Here is a 21,435-nt window from a genome sequence, read left to right as displayed (position 1 = left end):
CGCGAAGAAAACTAAAGATTTTCGAAATTTTCGAAAAAAAATTTGAATTCAGAATTTTTGAAAATTTTTTGGTTTTCTGCGCTTTATGGACGATTTCCCAAGTTTTTCGATTTTTCGAAAATTTTCGAAAAAATTAAAATTTTCAAAAATTTTCGAAATTTTCAAAAAATTAAAAGTGGCTGTAAATGGCATGAAACGCGAAGAAAACTAAATATTTTCGAAATTTTCGAAAAAAATTTTGAATTCAGAATTTTTCAAAAATTTTTGGTTTTGTGCGCTTTTTGGACGATTTCCCACGTTTTTCGATTTTTCGAAAATTTTCGAAAAATTGAAAATTTAAAAAAATAACCTAACCTAACCTAACCTAACCTAACCTAACCTAACCTAACCTAACCTAACCTAACCTAACCTAACCTAACCTAACCTAACCTAACCTAACCTAACCTAACCTAACCTAACCTAACCTAACCTAACCTAACCTATCCTAACCTAACCTAACCTACCATTTTCGACGATTTCCCATTTTTCGAAATTTCCGAAAATTTTCAAAAAGTTTCAAAAAATTAAAAGTTGCTGTAAATTGCATGAAACGCGAAGAAAACTAAAGATTTTCGAAATTTTCGAAAAAAAATTTGAATTCAGAATTTTTGAAAATTTTTTGGTTTTCTGCGCTTTATGGACGATTTCCCAAGTTTTTCGATTTTTCGAAAATTTTCGAAAAAATTAAAATTTTCAAAAATTTTCGAAATTTTCAAAAAATTAAAAGTGGCTGTAAATGGCATGAAACGCGAAGAAAACTAAATATTTTCGAAATTTTCGAAAAAAATTTTGAATTCAGAATTTTTCAAAAATTTTTGGTTTTGTGCGCTTTTTGGACGATTTCCCACGTTTTTCGATTTTTCGAAAATTTTCGAAAAATTGAAAATTTAAAAAAATAACCTAACCTAACCTAACCTAACCTAACCTAACCTAACCTAACCTAACCTAACCTAACCTAACCTAACCATACCTAACCTAACCTAACCTAACCTAACCTAACCTAACCTAACCTAACCTAACCTAACCTAACCTAACCTAACCTAACCTAACCTAACCTAACCTAACCTAACCTAACCTAACCTAACCTAACCTAACCTAACCTAACCTAACCTAACCTAACCTAACCTACCATTTTCGACGATTTCCCTTTTTTCGAAATTTCCGAAAATTTTCAAAAAGTTTCAAAAAATTAAAAGTTGCTGTAAATTGCATGAAACGCGAAGAAAACTAAAGATTTTCGAAATTTTCGAAAAAAAATTTGAATTCAGAATTTTTGAAATTTTTTTGGTTTTCTGCGCTTTATGGACGATTTCCCAAGTTTTTCGATTTTTCGAAAATTTTCGAAAAAATTAAAATTTTCAAAAATTTTCGAAATTTTCAAAAAATTAAAAGTGGCTGTAAATGGCATGAAACGCGAAGAAAACTAAATATTTTCGAAATTTTCGAAAAAAATTTTGAATTCAGAATTTTTCAAAAATTTTTGGTTTTGTGCGCTTTTTGGACGATTTCCCACGTTTTTCGATTTTTCGAAAATTTTCGAAAAATTGAAAATTTAAAAAAATAACCTAACCTAACCTAACCTAACCTAACCTAACCTAACCTAACCTAACCTAACCTAACCTAACCTAACCTAACCATACCTAACCTAACCTAACCTAACCTAACCTAACCTAACCTAACCTAACCTAACCTAACCTAACCTAACCTAACCTAACCTAACCTAACCTAACCTAACCTAACCTAACCTAACCTAACCTAACCTAACCTAACCTAACCTAACCTAACCTAACCTAACCTAACCTAACCTAACCTAACCTAACCTAACCTATCCTAACCTAACCTAACCTAACCTTACTTAACCTAACCTAACCTAACCTAGCATTTTCGACGATTTCCCTTTTTTCGAAATTTCAGAAAATTTTCGAAAAAATTGAAATTTTCAAAAATTTTCAAAAATTTTCAAAAAATTAAAAGTTGCTGTAAATGGCATGAAACGCGAAGAAAACTAAAGATTTTCGAAATTTTCGAAAAAAATTATGAATTCAGAATTTTTGAAAATTTTTTGGTTTTCTGCGCTTTATGGACGATTTCCCACGTTTTTCGATTTTTCGAAAATTTTCGAAAAAATTAAAATTTTCAAAAATTTTCGAAATTTTCAAAAAATTAAAAGTGGCTGTAAATGGCATGAAACGCGAAGAAAACTAAATATTTTCGAAATTTTCGAAAAAAATTTTGAATTCAGAATTTTTCAAAAATTTTTGGTTTTGTGCGCTTTTTGGACGATTTCCCACGTTTTTCGATTTTTAGAAATTTTCGAAAAATTGAAAATTTAAAAAAATAACCTAACCTAACCTAACCTAACTTAACCTAACCTAACCTAACCTAACCTAACCTATCCTAACCTAACCTAACCTAACCTAACCTAACCTAACCTAACCTAACCTAACCTAACCTAACCTAACCTAACCTAACCTAACCTAACCTAACCTAACCTAACCTAACATAACCTAACCTAACCTAACCTAACCTAACCTAACCTAACCTAACCTAACCTAACCTAACCTAACCTAACCTAACCTAACCTAATCTAACCTAACCTAACCTAACCTAACCTAACCTAACCTATCCTAACCTAACCTAACCTACCATTTTCGACGATTTCCCATTTTTCGAAATTTCCGAAAATTTTCAAAAAGTTTCAAAAAATTAAAAGTTGCTGTAAATTGCATGAAACGCGAAGAAAACTAAAGATTTTCGAAATTTTCGAAAAAAAAATTGAATTCAGAATTTTTGAAAATTTTTTGGTTTTCTGCGCTTTATGGACGATTTCCCAAGTTTTTCGATTTTTCGAAAATTTTCGAAAAAATTAAAATTTTCAAAAATTTTCGAAATTTTCAAAAAATTAAAAGTGGCTGTAAATGGCATGAAACGCGAAGAAAACTAAATATTTTCGAAATTTTCGAAAAAAATTTTGAATTCAGAAATTTTCAAAAATTTTTGGTTTTGTGCGCTTTTTGGACGATTTCCCACGTTTTTCGATTTTTCGAAAATTTTCGAAAAATTGAAAATTTAAAAAAATAACCTAACCTAACCTAACCTAACCTAACCTAACCTAACCTAACCTAACCTAACCTAACCTAACCTAACCTAACCTAACCTAACCTAACCTAACGTAACCTAACCTAACCTAACCTAACCTAACCTAACCTAACCTAACCTAACCTAACCTAACCTAACCTAACCTAACCTACCATTTTCGACGATTTCCCTTTTTTCGAAATTTCCGAAAATTTTCAAAAAGTTTCAAAAAATTAAAAGTTGCTGTAAATTGCATGAAACGCGAAGAAAACTAAAGATTTTCGAAATTTTCGAAAAGAAATTTGAATTCAGAATTTTTGAAATTTTTTTGGTTTTCTGCGCTTTATGGACGATTTCCCAAGTTTTTCGATTTTTCGAAAATTTTCGAAAAAATTAAAATTTTCAAAAATTTTCGAAATTTTCAAAAAATTAAAAGTGGCTGTAAATGGCATGAAACGCGATGAAAACTAAATATTTTCGAAATTTTCGAAAAAAATTTTGAATTCAGAATTTTTCAAAAATTTTTGGTTTTGTGCGCTTTTTGGACGATTTCCCACGTTTTTCGATTTTTCGAAAATTTTCGAAAAATTGAAAATTTAAAAAAATAACCTAACCTAACCTAACCTAACCTAACCTAACCTAACCTAACCTAACCTAACCTAACCTAACCTAACCTAACCATACCTAACCTAACCTAACCTAACCTAACCTAACCTAACCTAACCTAACCTAACCTAACCTAACCTAACCTAACCTAACCTAACCTAACCTAACCTAACCTAACCTAACCTAACCTAACCTAACCTAACCTAACCTAACCTAACCTAACCTAACCTAACCTAACCTAACCTATCCTAACCTAACCTAACCTAACCTTACCTAACCTAACCTAACCTAGCATTTTCGACGATTTCCCTTTTTTCGAAATTTCAGAAAATTTTCGAAAAAATTGAAATTTTCAAAAATTTTCAAAAATTTTCAAAAAATTAAAAGTTGCTGTAAATGGCATGAAACGCGAAGAAAACTAAAGATTTTCGAAATTTTCGAAAAAAAATTTGAATTCAGAATTTTTGAAATTTTTTTGGTTTTCTGCGCTTTATGGACGATTTCCCACGTTTTTCGATTTTTCGAAAATTTTCGAAAAATTGAAAATTTAAAAAAATAACCTAACCTAACCTTACCTAACCTAACCTAACCTAACCTAACCTAACCTAACCTAACCTAACCTAACCTAACCTAACCATACCTAACCTAACCTAACCTAACCTAACCTAACCTAACCTAACCTAACCTAACCTAACCTAACCTAACCTAACCTAACCTAACCTAACCTAACCTAACCTAACCTACCATTTTCGACGATTTCCTATTTTTCGAAATTTCCGAAAATTTTCAAAAAGTTTCAAAAAATTAAAAGTTGCTGTAAATTGCATGAAACGCGAAGAAAACTAAAGATTTTCGAAATTTTCGAAAAAAAATTTGAATTCAGAATTTTTGAAAATTTTTTGGTTTTCTGCGCTTTATGGACGATTTCCCAAGTTTTTCGATTTTTCGAAAATTTTCGAAAAAATTAAAATTTTCAAAAATTTTCGAAATTTTCAAAAAATTAAAAGTGGCTGTAAATGGCATGAAACGCGAAGAAAACTAAATATTTTCGAAATTTTCGAAAAAAATTTTGAATTCAGAATTTTTCAAAAATTTTTGGTTTTGTGCGCTTTTTGGACGATTTCCCACGTTTTTCGATTTTTCGAAAATTTTCGAAAAATTGAAAATTTAAAAAAATAACCTAACCTAACCTAACCTAACCTAACCTAACCTAACCTAACCTAACCTAACCTAACCTAACCTAACCTAACCTAACCTAACCTAACCTAACCTAACCTAACCTAACCTAACCTAACCTAACCTAACCTAACCTAAACTAACCTAACCTAACCTAACCTAACCTAACCTAACCTAACCTAACCTAACCTAACCTAACCTAACCTAACCTAACCTAACCTAACCTAACCTAACCTAACCTAACCTATCCTAACCTAACCTAACCTACCATTTTCGACGATTTCCCATTTTTCGAAATTTCCGAAAATTTTCAAAAAGTTTCAAAAAATTAAAAGTTGCTGTAAATTGCATGAAACGCGAAGAAAACTAAAGATTTTCGAAATTTTCGAAAAAAAATTTGAATTCAGAATTTTTGAAAATTTTTTGGTTTTCTGCGCTTTATGGACGATTTCCCAAGTTTTTCGATTTTTCGAAAATTTTCGAAAAAATTAAAATTTTCAAAAATTTTCGAAATTTTCAAAAAATTAAAAGTGGCTGTAAATGGCATGAAACGCGAAGAAAACTAAATATTTTCGAAATTTTCGAAAAAAATTTTGAATTCAGAATTTTTCAAAAATTTTTGGTTTTGTGCGCTTTTTGGACGATTTCCCACGTTTTTCGATTTTTCGAAAATTTTCGAAAAATTGAAAATTTAAAAAAATAACCTAACCTAACCTAACCTAACCTAACCTAACCTAACCTAACCTAACCTAACCTAACCTAACCTAACCTAACCTAACCATACCTAACCTAACCTAACCTAACCTAACCTAACCTAACCTAACCTAACCTAACCTAACCTAACCTAACCTAACCTAACCTAACCTAACCTAACCTAACCTAACCTAACCTAACCTAACCTAACCTAACCTAACCTAACCTAACCTAACCTAACCTAACCTAACCTAACCTAACCTAACCTAACCTAACCTAACCTAACCTATCCTAACCTAACCTAACCTAACCTTACCTAACCTAACCTAACCTAACCTAACCTAGCATTTTCGACGATTTCCCTTTTTTCGAAATTTCAGAAAATTTTCGAAAAAATTGAAATTTTCAAAAATTTTCAAAAATTTTCAAAAAATTAAAAGTTGCTGTAAATGGCATGAAACGCGAAGAAAACTAAAGATTTTCGAAATTTTCGAAAAAAATTTTGAATTCAGAATTTTTGAAAATTTTTTGGTTTTCTGCGCTTTATGGACGATTTCCCACGTTTTTCGATTTTTCGAAAATTTTCGAAAAAATTAAAATTTTCAAAAATTTTCGAAATTTTCAAAAAATTAAAAGTGGCTGTAAATGGCATGAAACGCGAAGAAAACTAAATATTTTCGAAATTTTCGAAAAAAATTTTGAATTCAGAATTTTTCAAAAATTTTTGGTTTTGTGCGCTTTTTGGACGATTTCCCACGTTTTTCGATTTTTCGAAAATTTTCGAAAAATTGAAAATTTAAAAAAATAACCTAACCTAACCTAACCTAACCTAACCTAACCTAACCTAACCTAACCTAACCTAACCTAACCTAACCTTACCTAACCATACCATACCTAACCTAACCTAACCTAACCTAACCTAACCTAACCTAACCTAACCTAACCTAACCTAACCTAACCTAACCTAACCTAACCTAACCTAACCTAACCTAACCTAACCTAACCTAACCTAACCTAACCTAACCTAACCTAACCTAACCTAACCTAACCTAACCTAACCTAACCTAACCTAACCTAACCTAACCTACCATTTTCGACGATTTCCCATTTTTCGAAATTTCCGAAAATTTTCAAAAAGTTTCAAAAAATTAAAAGTTGCTGTAAATTGCATGAAACGCGAAGAAAACTAAAGATTTTCGAAATTTTCGAAAAAAATTTGAATTCAGAATTTTTGAAATTTTTTTGGTTTTCTGCGCTTTATGGACGATTTCCCAAGTTTTTCGATTTTTCGAAAATTTTCGAAAAAATTAATATTTTCAAAATTTTTCGAAATTTTCAAAAAATTAAAAGTGGCTGTAAATGGCATGAAACGCGAAGAAAACTAAATATTTTCGAAATTTTCGAAAAAAATTTTGAATTCAGAATTTTTCAAAAATTTTTGGTTTTGTGCGCTTTTTGGACGATTTCCCACGTTTTTCGATTTTTCGAAAATTTTCGAAAAATTGAAAATTTAAAAAAATAACCTAACCTAACCTAACCTAACCTAACCTAACCTAACCTAACCTAACCTAACCTAACCTAACCTAACCTAACCTAACCTAACCTAACCTAACCTAACCTAACCTAACCTAACCTAACCTAACCTAACCTAACCTAACCTAACCTAACCTAACCTAACCTAACCTAACCTAACCTAACCTAAAATAACCTAACCTAACCTAACCTAACCTAACCTAACCTAACCTAACCTAACCTAACCTAACCTAACCTAACCTAACCTAACCTAACCTAACCTAACCTAACCTAACCTAACCTAACCTAACCTATCCTAACCTAACCTAACCTAACCTTACTTAACCTAACCTAACCTAACCTAGCATTTTCGACGATTTCCCTTTTTTCGAAATTTCAGAAAATTTTCGAAAAAATTGAAATTTTCAAAATTTTTCAAAAATTTTCAAAAAATTAAAAGTTGCTGTAAATGGCATGAAACGCGAAGAAAACTAAAGATTATCGAAATTTTCGAAAAAAATTTTGAATTCAGAATTTTTGAAAATTTTTTGGTTTTCTGCGCTTTATGGACGATTTCCCACGTTTTTCGATTTTTCGAAAATTTTCGAAAAAATTAAAATTTTCAAAAATTTTCGAAATTTTCAAAAAATTAAAAGTGGCTGTAAATGGCATGAAACGCGAAGAAAACTAAATATTTTCGAAATTTTCGAAAAAAAATTTGAATTCAGAATTTTTCAAAAATTTTTGGTTTTGTGCGCTTTTTGGACGATTTCCCACGTTTTTCGATTTTTCGAAAATTTTCGAAAAATTGAAAATTTAAAAAATAACCTAACCTAACCTAACCTAACCTAACCTAACCTAACCTAACCTAACCTAACCTAACCTAACCTAACCTAACCATACCTAACCTAACCTAACCTAACCTAACCTAACCTAACCTAACCTAACCTAACCTAACCTAACCTAACCTAACCTAACCTAACCTAACCTAACCTAACCTAACCTAACCTAACCTAACCTAACCTAACCTAACCTAACCTAACCTAACCTAACCTAACCTAACCTAACCTAACCTAACCTAACCTAACCTAACCTAACCTAACCTAACCTAACCTAACCTAACCTAACCTAACCTAACCTATCCTAACCTAACCTAACCTAACCTCACTTAACCTAACCTAACCTAACCTAGCATTTTCGACGATTTCCCTTTTTTCGAAATTTCAGAAAATTTTCGAAAAAATTGAAATTTTCAAAAATTTTCAAAAATTTTCAAAAAATTAAAAGTTGCTGTAAATGGCATGAAACGCGAAGAAAACTAAAGATTTTCGAAATTTTCGAAAAAAATTTTGAATTCAGAATTTTTGAAAATTTTTTGGTTTTCTGCGCTTTATGGACGATTTCCCACGTTTTTCGATTTTTCGAAAATTTTCGAAAAAATTAAAATTTTCAAAAATTTTCGAAATTTTCAAAAAATTAAAAGTGGCTGTAAATGGCATGAAACGCGAAGAAAACTAAATATTTTCGAAATTTTCGAAAAAAAATTTGAATTCAGAATTTTTCAAAAATTTTTGGTTTTGTGCGCTTTTTGGACGATTTCCCACGTTTTTCGATTTTTCGAATATTTTCGAAAAATTGAAAATTTAAAAAAATAACCTAACCTAACCTAACCTAACCTAACCTAACCTAACCTAACCTAACCTAACCTAACCTAACCTAACCATACCTAACCTAACCTAACCTAACCTAACCTAACCTAACCTAACCTAACCTAACCTAACCTAACCTAACCTAACCTAACCTAACCTAACCTAACCTAACCTAACCTAACCTAACCTAACCTAACCTAACGTAACCTAACCTAACCTAACCTAACCTAACCTAACCTAACCTAACCTAACCTAACCTAACCTAACCTAACCTAACCTAACCTAACCTAACCTAACCTAACCTAACCTAACCTAACCTAACCTAACCTAACCTATCCTAACCAAACCTAACCTAACCTTACTTAACCTAACCTAACCTAACCTAGCATTTTCGACGATTTCCCTTTTTTCGAAATTTCAGAAAATTTTCGAAAAAATTGAAATTTTCAAAAATTTTCAAAAATTTTCAAAAAATTAAAAGTTGCTGTAAATGGCATGAAACGCGAAGAAAACTAAAGATTTTCGAAATTTTCGAAAAAAATTTTGAATTCAGAATTTTTGAAAATTTTTTGGTTTTCTGCGCTTTATGGACGATTTCCCACGTTTTTCGATTTTTCGAAAATTTTCGAAAAATTGAAAATTTAAAAAAATAACCTAACCTAACCTTACCTAACCTAACCTAACCTAACCTAACCTAACCTAACCTAACCTAACCTAACCTAACCTAACCTAACCTAACCTAACCATACCTAACCTAACCTAACCTAACCTAACCTAACCTAACCTAACCTAACCTAACCTAACCTAACCTAACCTAACCTAACCTAACCTAACCTAACCTAACCTACCATTTTCGACGATTTCCTATTTTTCGAAATTTCCGAAAATTTTCAAAAAGTTTCAAAAAATTAAAAGTTGCTGTAAATTGCATGAAACGCGAAGAAAACTAAAGATTTTCGAAATTTTCGAAAAAAAATTTGAATTCAGAATTTTTGAAAATTTTTTGGTTTTCTGCGCTTTATGGACGATTTCCCAAGTTTTTCGATTTTTCGAAAATTTTCGAAAAAATTAAAATTTTCAAAAATTTTCGAAATTTTCAAAAAATTAAAAGTGGCTGTAAATGGCATGAAACGCGAAGAAAACTAAATATTTTCGAAATTTTCGAAAAAAATTTTGAATTCAGAATTTTTCAAAAATTTTTGGTTTTGTGCGCTTTTTGGACGATTTCCCACGTTTTTCGATTTTTCGAAAATTTTCGAAAAATTGAAAATTTAAAAAAATAACCTAACCTAACCTAACCTAACCTAACCTAACCTAACCTAACCTAACCTAACCTAACCTAACCTAACCTAACCTAACCTAACCTAACCTAACCTAACCTAACCTAACCTAACCTAACCTAACCTAACCTAACCTAACCTAACCTAACCTAACCTAACCTAACCTAACCTAACCTAACCTAACCTAACCTAACCTAACCTAACCTAACCTATCCTAACCTAACCTAACCTACCATTTTCGACGATTTCCCATTTTTCGAAATTTCCGAAAATTTTCAAAAAGTTTCAAAAAATTAAAAGTTGCTGTAAATTGCATGAAACGCGAAGAAAACTAAAGATTTTCGAAATTTTCGAAAAAAAATTTGAATTCAGAATTTTTGAAAATTTTTTGGTTTTCTGCGCTTTATGGACGATTTCCCAAGTTTTTCGATTTTTCGAAAATTTTCGAAAAAATTAAAATTTTCAAAAATTTTCGAAATTTTCAAAAAATTAAAAGAGGCTGTAAATGGCATGAAACGCGAAGAAAACTAAATATTTTCGAAATTTTCGAAAAAAATTTTGAATTCAGAATTTTTCAAAAATTTTTGGTTTTGTGCGCTTTTTGGACGATTTCCCACGTTTTTCGATTTTTCGAAAATTTTCGAAAAATTGAAAATTTAAAAAAATAACCTAACCTAACCTAACCTAACCTAACCTAACCTAACCTAACCTAACCTAACCTAATCTAACCTAACCTAACCTAACCTAACCTAACCTAACCTAACCTAACCTAACCTAACCTAACATAACCTAACCTAACCTAACCTAACCTAACCTAACCTAACCTAACCTAACCTAACCTAACCTAACCTAACCTAACCTAACCTAACCTAACCTTACCTAACCTAACCTAACCTAACCTAACCTAGCATTTTCGACGATTTCCCTTTTTTTTGAAATTTCCGAAAATTTTCGAAAAAATTGAAATATTCAAAAATTTTCAAAAAGTTTCAAAAAATTAAAAGTTGCTGTAAATGGCATGAAACGCGAAGAAAACTGAAGATTTTCGAAATTTACGGAAAAAAAATTGAATTCAGAATTTTTGAAAATTTTTTGGTTTTCTGCGCTTTATGGACGATTTCCCACGTTTTTCGATTTTTCGAAAATTTTCGAAAAAATTAAAATTTTCAAAAATTTTCGAAATTTTCAAAAAAATTAAAAGTGGCTGTAAATGGCATGAAACGCGAAGAAAACTAACTATTTTCGAAATTTTCGAAAAAAAATTTGAATTCAGAATTTTTAAAAAAATTTTGGTTTTGTGCGCTTTTTGGACGATTTCCCACGTTTTTCGATTTTTCGAAAATTTTCGAAAAATTGAAAATTTAAAAAAATAACCTAACCTAACCTAACCTAACCTAACGTAACCTAACCTAACCTAACCTAACCTAACCTAACCTAACCTAACCTAACCTAACGTAACCTAACCTAACCTAACCTAACCTAACCTAACCTAACCTAACCTAACCTAACCTAACCTAACCTAACCTAACGTAACCTAACCTAACCTAACCTAACCTAACCTAACCTAAGCTAACCTAACCTAACCTAACCTAACCTAACCTAACCTAACCTAACCTAACCTAACCTAACCTAACCCAACCTAACCTTACCTAACCTAACCTAACCTAACCTAACCTAACCTAGCATTTTCGACGATTTCCCTTTTTTCGAAATTTCCGAAAATTTTCGAAAACATTGAAATTTTCAAAAATTTTCAAAAATTTAAAAGTTGCTGTAAATGGCATCAAACGCGAAGAAAACTAAAGACTTTCGAAATTTTCGAAAAAAAATTTGAATTCAAAATTTTTGAAAATTTTTTGGTTTTCTGCGCTTTATGGACGATTTCCCACGTTTTTCGATTTTTCGAAAATTTTCGAAAAAATTAAAATTTTCAAAAATTTTCGAAATTTTCAAAAAAATTAAAAGTTGCTGTAAATGGCATGAAACGCGAAGAAAACTAAATATTTTCGAAATTTTCGAAAAAAATTTTGAATTCAGAATTTTTCAAAATTTTTTGGTTTTGTGCGCTTTTTGGACGATTTCCCACGTTTTTCGATTTTTCGAAAATTTTCGAAAAATTGAAAATTTAAAAAAATAACCTAACCTAACCTAACCTAACCTAACCTAACTTAACCTAACCTAACGTAACCTAACCTAACCTAACCTAACCTAACCTAACCTAACCTAACCTAACCTAACCTAACCTAACCTAACCTAACCTAACCTAACCTAACCTAACCTAACCTAACCTAACCTAACCTAACCTAACCTAACCTAACCTAACCTAACCTAACCTAACCTAACCTAACCTAACCTAACCTAACCTAACACTAACCTAACCTAACCTAACCTAACCTAACCTAACCTAACCTAACCTAACCTAACCTAACCTAACCTAACCTAACCTAACCTAACCTAACCTAACCTAACCTAACCTAACCTAACCTAACCTAACCTAACCTAAACTAACCTAACCTAACCTAACCTAACCTAACCTAACCTAACCTAACCTAACCTAACCTAACCTAACCTAACCTAACCTAACCTAACCTAACCTAACCTAACCTAACCTAACCTAACCTAACCTAACCCAACCTAACCTAACCTAACTTAACCTAACCTTACCTAACCTAACCTAACCTAACCTAACCTAACCTAGCATTTTCGACGATTTCCCTTTTTTCGAAATTTCCGAAAATTTTCGAAAAAATTGAAGTTTTCAAAAATTTTCAAAAATTTTCAAAAAATTAAAAGTTGCTGTAAATGGCATGAAACGCGAAGAAAACTAAAGACTTTCGAAATTTTCGAAAAAAAAATTGAATTCAAAATTTTTGAAATTTTTTTGGTTTTCTGCGCTTTATGGACGATTTCCCACGTTTTTCGATTTTTCGAAAATTTTCGAAAAAATTAAAATTTTCAAAATTTTTCGAAATTTTCAAAAAATTAAAAGTGGCTGTAAATAGCATGAAACGCGAAGAAAACTAAATATTTTCGAAATTTTCGAAAAAAAATTTGAATTCAGAATTTTTCAAAAATTTTTAGTTTTGTGCGCTTTTTGGACGATTTCCCACGTTTTTCGATTTTTCGAAAATTTTCGAAAAATTGAAAATTTAAAAAAATAACCTAACCTAACCTAACCTAACCTAACGTAACCTAACCTAACCTAACCTAACCTAACGTAACCTAACCTAACCTAACCTAACCTAACCTAACCTAACCTAACCTAACCTAAACTAACCTAACCTAACCTAACCTATCCTAACCTAACCTAACCTAACCTAACCTAACCTAACCTAACCTAACCTAACCTAACCTAACCTAACCTAACCTAACGTAACGTAACGTAACGTAACGTAACGTAACCTAACCTAACCTAACCTAACCTAACCTAACCTAACCTAACCTAACCTAACCTAACCTAACCTAACCTAACCTAACCTAACCTAACCTTACCTAACATAACCTAACCTAACCTAACCTAGCATTTTCGACGATTTCCCTTTTTTCGAAATTTTCGAAAAAATTGAAATTTTCAAATATTTTCAAAAATTTTCAAAAAATTAAAAGTTGCTGTAAATGGCATGAAACGCGAAGAAAACTAAAGACTTTCAAAATTTTCGAAAAAAAATTTGAATTCAAATTTTTGAAAATTTTTTGGTTTTCTGCGCTTTATGGACGATTTCCCACGTTTTTCGATTTTTTGAAAATTTTCGAAAAAATTAAAATTTTCAAAATTTTTCGAAATTTTCAAAAAATTAAAAGTGGCTGTAAATAGCATGAAACGCGAAGAAAACTAAATATTTTCGAAATTTTCGAAAAAAATTTTGAATTCAGAATTTTTCAAAAAAATTTTGGTTTTGTGCGCTTTTTGGACGATTTCCCACGTTTTTCGATTTTTCGAAAATTTTCGAAAAATTGAAAATTTAAAAAAATAACCTAACCTAACCTAACCTAACCTAACCTAACCTAACCTAACCTAACCTAACCTAACCTAACCTAACCTAACCTAACCTAACCTAACCTAACCTAACCTAACCTAACCTAACCTAACCTAACCTAACCTAACCTAACCTAACCTTACCTAACCTAACCTAACCTAACCTAACCTAGCATTTTCGACGATTTCCCTTTTTTCGAAATTTCCGAAAATTTTCGAAAAAATTGAAATATTCAAAAATTTTCAAAAAGTTTCAAAAAATTAAAAGTTGCTGTAAATGGCATGAAACGCGAAGAAAACTGAAGATTTTCGAAATTTACGAAAAAAAAATTGAATTCAGAATTTTTGAAAATTTTTTGGTTTTCTGCGCTTTATGGACGATTTCCCACGTTTTTCGATTTTTGGAAAATTTTCGAAAAAATTAAAATTTTCAAAAATTTTCGAAATTTTCAAAAAAATTAAAAGTGGCTGTAAATGGCATGAAACGCGAAGAAAACTAAATATTTTCGAAATTTTCGAAAAAAAATTTGAATTCAGAATTTTTCAAAAATTTTTGGTTTTGTGCGCTTTTTGGACGATTTCCAACGTTTTTCGATTTTTCGAAAATTTTCGAAAAATTGAAAATTTAAAAAAATAACCTAACCTAACCTAACCTAACCTAACCTAACGTAACCTAACCTAACCTAACCTAACCTAACCTAACGTAACCTAACCTAACCTAACCTAACCTAACCTAACCTAACCTAACCTAACCTAACCTAACCTAACCTAACCTAACCTAACCTTACCTAACCTAACCTAACCTAGCATTTTCGACGATTTCCCTTTTTTCGAAATTTCCGAAAATTTTCGAAAAAATTGAAGTTTTCAAAAATTTTCAAAAATTTTCAAAAAATTAAAAGTTGCTGTAAATGGCATGAAACGCGAAGAAAACTAAAGAATATCGAAATTTTCGAAAAAAAAATTGAAATCAAAATTTTTGAAATTTTTTTGGTTTTCTGCGCTTTATGGACGATTTCCCACGTTTTTCGATTTTTCGAAAATTTTCGAAAAAATTAAAATTTTCAAAATTTTTCGAAATTTTCAAAAAATTAAAAGTGGCTGTAAATAGCATGAAACGCGAAGAAAACTAAATATTTTCGAAATTTTCGAAAAAAAATTTGAATTCAGAATTTTTCAAAAATTTTTGGTTTTGTGCGCTTTTTGGACGATTTCCCACGTTTTTCGATTTTTCGAAAATTTTCGAAAAATTGAAAATTTAAAAAAATAACCTAACCTAACCTAACCTAACCTAACCTAACGTAACCTAACCTAACCTAACCTAACCTAACCTAACCTAACCTAACCTAACCTAACCTAACCTAACCTAACCCAACCTAACCTAACCTAACCTAACCTTACCTAACCTAACCTAACCTAACCTAGCATTTTCGACGATTTCCCTTTTTTCGAAATTTCCGAAAATTTTCGAAAAAATTGAAATTTTCAAAAATTTTCAAAAATTTTCAAAAAATTAAAAGTTGCTGTAAATGGCATGAAACGCGAAGAAAACTAAAGACTTTCAAAATTTTCGAAAAAAATTTGAATTCAAATTTTTGAAATTTTTTTGGTTTTCTGCGCTTTATGGACGATTTCCCACGTTTTTCGATTTTTTGAAAATTTTCGAAAAAATTAAAATTTTCAAAATTTTTCGAAATTTTCAAAAAATTAAAAGTGGCTGTAAATAGCATGAAACGCGAAGAAAACTAAATATTTTCGAAATTTTCGAAAAAAAATTTGAATTCAGAATTTTTCAAAAATTTTTGGTTTTGTGCGCTTTTTGGACGATTTCCCACGTTTTTCGATTTTTCGAAAATTTTCGAAAAATTGAAAATTTAAAAAATAACCTAACCTAACCTAACCTAACCTAACCTAACCTAACCTAACCTAACCTAACGTAACGTAACGTAACCTAACCTAACCTAACCTAAACTAACCTAACCTAACCTAACCTAACCTAACCTAACCTAACCTAACCTAACCTAACCTAACCTAACCTAACCTAACCTAACCTAACCTAACCTAACCTAACCTAACCTAACGTAACCTAACCTAACCTAACCTAACCTAACGTAACCTAACCTAACCTAACCTAACCTAACCTAACCTAACCTAACCTAACCTAATCAACCTAACCTAACCTAACCTAACCTAATCTAACCTAACCTAACCTAACCTAGCATTTTCGACGATTTCCCTTTTTTCGAAATTTCCGAAAATTTTCGAAAAAATTGAAATTTTCAAAAATTTTCAAAAAATTAAAAGTTGCTGTACATGGCATGAAACGCGAAGAAAACTAAAGACTTTCGAAATTTTCGAAGAAAAATTTGAATTCAAAATTTTTGAATTTTTTTGGTTTTCTGCGCTTTATGGACGATTTCAAACGTTTTTCGATTTTTTGAAAATTTTCGAAAAAATTAAAATTTTCAAAATTTTTCGAAATTTTCAAAAAATTAAAAGTGGCTGTAAATAGCATGAAACGCGAAGAAAACTAAATATTTTCGAAATTTTCGAAAAAAAATTTGAATTCAGAATTTTTCAAAAATTTTTGGTTTTGTGCGCTTTTTGGACGATTTCCCACGTTTTTCGATTTTTCGAAAATTTTCGAAAAATTGAAAATTTAAAAAAATAACCTAACCCAACCTAACCTAACCTAACCTAACCTAACCTAACCTAACCTAACCTAACCTAACCTAACCTAACCTTACCTAACCTAACCTAACCTAACCTAGCATTTTCGACGATTTCCCTTTTTTCGAAATTTCCGAAAATTTTCGAAAAAATTGAAATATTCAAAAATTTTCAAAAAGTTTCAAAAAATTAAAAGTTGCTGTAAATGGCATGAAACGCGAAGAAAACTAAAGATTTTCGAAATTTTCGAAAAAAAAATTGAATTCAGAATTTTTGAAAATTTTTTGGTTTTCTGCGCTTTATGGACGATTTCCCACGTTTTTCGATTTTTCGAAAATTTTCGAAAAAATTAAAATTTTCAAAAATTTTAGAAATTTTCAAAAAAATTAAAAGTGGCTGTAAATGGCATGAAACGCGAAGAAAACTAAATATTTTCGAAATTTTCGAAAAAAAATTTGAATTCAGAATTTTTCAAAAATTTTTGGTTGTGTGAGCTTTTTGGACGATTTCCCACGTTTTTCGATTTTTCGAAAATTTTCGAAAAATTGAAAATTTAAAAAAATAACCTAACCTAACCTAACCTAACCTAACGTAACCTAACCTAACCTAACCTAACCTAACCTAACGTAACCTAACCTAACCTAACCTAACCTAACCTAACCTAACCTAACCTAACGTAATCTAACCTAACCTAACCTAACCTAACCTAACCTAACCTAACCTAACCTAACCCAACCTAACCTAACCTAACCTAACCTAACCTAACCTAACCTAACCTAACCTAACCTAACCTTACCTAACCTAACCTAACCTAACCTAACCTAGCATTTTCGACGATTTCCCTTTTTTCGAAATTTCCGAAAATTTTTAAAAAAATTGAAATTTTAAAAAATTTTCAAAAATTTTCAAAAAAATAAAAGTTGCTGTAAATGACATGAAACGCGAAGAAAACTAAAGCCTTTCGAAATTTTCGAAAAAAAATTTGAATTCAAAATTTTTGAAAATTTTTTGGTTTTCTGCGCTTTATGGACGATTTCCCACGTTTTTCGATTTTTCGAAAATTTTCGAAAAAATTAAAATTTTCAAAATTTTTCGAAATTTTCAAAAAATTAAAAGTGGCTGTAAATAGCATGAAACGCGAAGAAAACTAAATATTTTCGAAATTTTCGAAAAAAAATTTGAAAGCAGAATTTTTCAAAAATTTTTGGTTTTGTGCGCTTTTTGGACGATTTCCCACGTTTTTCGATTTTTCGAAAATTTTCGAAAAATTGAAAATTTAAAAAAATAACCTAACCTAACCTAACCTAACCTAACCTAACCTAACCTAACCTAACCTAACCTAACCTAACCTAACCTTACCTAACCTAACCTAACCTAACCTAACCAAACCTAGCATTTTCGACGATTTCCCTTTTTTCGAAATTTCCGAAAATTTTCGAAAAAATTGAAATTTTCAAAAATTTTCAAAAATTTTCAAGAAATTAAAAGTTGCTGTAAATGGCATGAAACGCGAAGAAAACTAAAGATTTTCGAAATTTTCGAAAAAAAATTTGAATTCAGAATTTTTCAAAACTTTTTGGTTTTGTGCGCTTTTTGGACGATTTCCCACGTTTTTCGATTTTTCGAAAATTTTCGAAAAATTGAAAATTTAAAAAAATAACCTAACCTAACCTAACCTAACCTAACCTAACCTAACGTAACCTAACCTAACCTAACATAACCTAACCTAACCTAACCTATCCTAACCTAGCATTTTCAACGATTTCCCTTTTTTCGAAAAATTGAAATATTCAAAATTTTTCAAAAAGCTTCAAAAAATTAAAAGTTGCAGTAAATGGCATGAAACGCGAAGAAAACTAAAGATTTTCGAAATTTTCGAAAAAAAATTTGAATTCAGAATTTTTGAAAATTTTTTGGTTTTCTGCGCTTTATGGACGATTTCCCACGTTTTTCGATTTTTCGAAAATTTTCGAAAAAATTAAAATTTTCAAAATTTTTCGAAATTTTCAAAAAAATTAAAAGTGGCTGTAAATGGCATGAAACGCGAAGAAAACTAAAGATTTTCGAAATTTTCGAAAAAAAATTTGAATTCAGAATTTTTGAAAAATTTTTGGTTTTCTGCGCTTTATGGACGATTTCCCACGCTTTTCGATTTTTCGAAAATTTTCGAAAAATTGAAAATTTAAAAAAATAACCTAACCTAACCTAACCTAACGTAACCTAACCTAACCTAACCTAACCTAACCTAACCTTACCTAACCTAATCTAACCTAACCTAACCTAGCATTTTCGACGATTTCCCGTTTTTCGAAATTTCCGAAAATTTTCGAAAAAATTGAAATTTTCAAAAATTTTCAAAAAGTTTCAAAAAATAAAAGTTGCTGCAAATGGCATGAAACGCGAAGAAAACTAAATATTTTCGAAATTTTCGAAAAAAAATTGAATTCAGAATTTTTCAAAAAATTTTGGTTTTGTGCGCTTTTTGGACGATTTCCCACGTTTTTCGATTTTTCGAAAATTTTCGAAAAAATTGAAATTTTAAAAAAATAACCTAACCTAACCTAACCGAACCTAACTAATCTAACCTAACCTAACCTAACGTAACCTAACCTAACCTAACCTAGCTTTTTCGACGATTTCCCGTTTTTCGATTTTCCGAAAATTTTCGAAAAAATTGAAATTTTCAAAAATTTTAGAAATTTTCAAAAAATTAAAAGTGGCTGCAAATGGCATGAAACGCGAAGAAAACTAAATAATTTCGATATTTTCGAAAAAAAAGTTGAATTCAGAATTTTGCTGCTGTATGTGCGCTCTGCCTCTTTCTACTATGCTGATTACCTTTCACAAACTTCCATACTTTATAAGGGTCAAGCTCCACTACATATACTTGACTGCCATCTTTGTTCACTGCTACATCATGAGGGTTGCTGAATCCCTGTCCATTTGGACTGAAAGCTTCCATCACTTGATTACTTGTGAGACTTATGACAAATCCACTCACAAGTCCACCACCAAGGAATTCAGGACCATTAACGACAATCAACAGACCACCTGTAAACAAATATATTGACATAAATTGTACCAAATTTCACAGTTCAGTATACTGCTTGCATTTATTTTTACTGTTAACATGAAATAGATGACTGTGTAAGTGACTGGCTGAAGGTTTGATGACCAGGGTTGACCCCCAACAGTGGCAGATATTTTCCTTCAACCACATCCTCAGTGACTCTGGTGGCCACCCAGCTTCTTATTGAATAAGCACCACGGGAATCTTTCTCTGGTGATAAAATGGCCAGAGCATAAAGGTGACTAATGCTTGGAGATTTGCCCCCACTCCCACTACAGACCTACTGAAGCACAGGCAAGAACTTATCATTTTACATACAATTTCTCAAATTACATACTGCACAGTCCAGCTGTCTGTGTGTTATACTGGCACACTGCTAAACAAGTAACCCATTAGTTTAAGAATGGCTGGCCACAGCCCTCATTTCACACAATAACATTATCACATTCTTGTGCTAATTCTGAAAATACACATGCAACTTATTCATTGTAATAATACAGTACTTTTAAATTGTTACAGTAACTGCACAAAACCAAATAACACAGACTTGGGCTATGCAGAATACTGCATTACTGTGACTGTACATATTCCAATCTGAAATAAATGTAAAAGATATAATATACAGTTAACATTTTTCACATCTCACCAACACTTGGTTACAACAAGCCAACAAAATAAATTATTCTTAAAACGTCACTCAAAGCGGGAAGTAATTTTAGTCAGATAAAGACTGTAACTGAGGATAAATCAAGAATTCCAATTATCTCCAATGAATGAAATCTCCTTAGAGCTCCTACAGAAAAGATAGGACTCTGTTCTCTACCTTGTGCAGGGGAATATGCCACGCTGAATATTCGAGAGCCCATCTCATGCGAATGGAGCTGCACTATGAAGGATCCATTGTGACAGTTGAAACACTGAATGCGTCCATTCTCTCTGTCTGCTACACATAACATCTCCTTATCTTCAGCCATAGCTAGTGCATGGGGCACAGAAAACTCGTTAGCAGACAGGAGTGACCTTCGTGATCACAGCCAAATTCCTGTTGCGATACCAAGTTCCCCACCCCCGACACAAATGCATAAACAAACAGCATTCTGATTAAACATGTACTTTGGTTCTGGGGGGCACACCACTCAGGCACCATTGCTAAACTAGCATTACTTCACGTTCCAAGGCAAACATATTTAAATTCCTCAAGTAACTGTACAATGCACCAAACCCGCAAATAATACACACTACTGAGTACATAAATGTCACTTATCAATGGCGTTCATTTATTCGATTCCAACCGACTAACGAGAACACCCCATAATTTCCAGGCTCTTATTCCGTAACCTAATAACAGCCCACAAATATCACTGTTCGCACACAGAAACCTACGGCAATGATTCTTGCATTATGGCATTTTAAGACTGAATATTTGCAATTATGAACTCAAATAAATGTAGCAAGCAAACATCTTCCACAGCAAAACACTAACAACTCGCTGCACATAAACTACTTATGCCAGTCATGCCACACCTCCATGACTCCAAAGACTAAATCCACGCAACAAATCTTACCAACTTATGTCTTTTTTTCTCTCTCTCTCTCTCTCTCTGCGAACTTGGCCATAACGAATTCTAGCAGCGAACCCAATAAACTACTTAATTCAATGTGTACATAGATACCGTGACTTGAAAA

The 21,435-nt window shown here is 31.2% G+C and overlaps 1 pseudogene across 1 annotated transcript; it reads right to left on the bottom strand.

Annotated features, from left to right (window-relative positions):
• Positions 1 to 19,464: 19,464 nt before the first annotated feature.
• Positions 19,465 to 21,311, bottom strand: LOC147872501 (peptidyl-alpha-hydroxyglycine alpha-amidating lyase 1 pseudogene; annotated as a pseudogene). The gene is made up of 2 exons (XR_015537317.1): positions 20,573 to 21,311; positions 19,465 to 19,730 (listed from the first exon to the last, which is right to left on the bottom strand). The product of XR_015537317.1 is annotated as a peptidyl-alpha-hydroxyglycine alpha-amidating lyase 1 pseudogene (transcript).
• Between the last annotated feature and the right edge of the window lie 124 nt (positions 21,312 to 21,435).

This window comes from Zootermopsis nevadensis, unplaced genomic scaffold (assembly GCF_977971745.1).
Source record: "Zootermopsis nevadensis isolate Lab colony 2312 unplaced genomic scaffold, Znev_1.0 Znev_ptg000027l, whole genome shotgun sequence".
In the NCBI taxonomy this organism is placed as follows: domain Eukaryota; kingdom Metazoa; phylum Arthropoda; class Insecta; order Blattodea; family Termopsidae; genus Zootermopsis; species Zootermopsis nevadensis.
The sequence above is the reverse complement of the archived record's forward strand: the minus strand, read 5'-3'. Positions and strand labels throughout refer to the sequence as shown.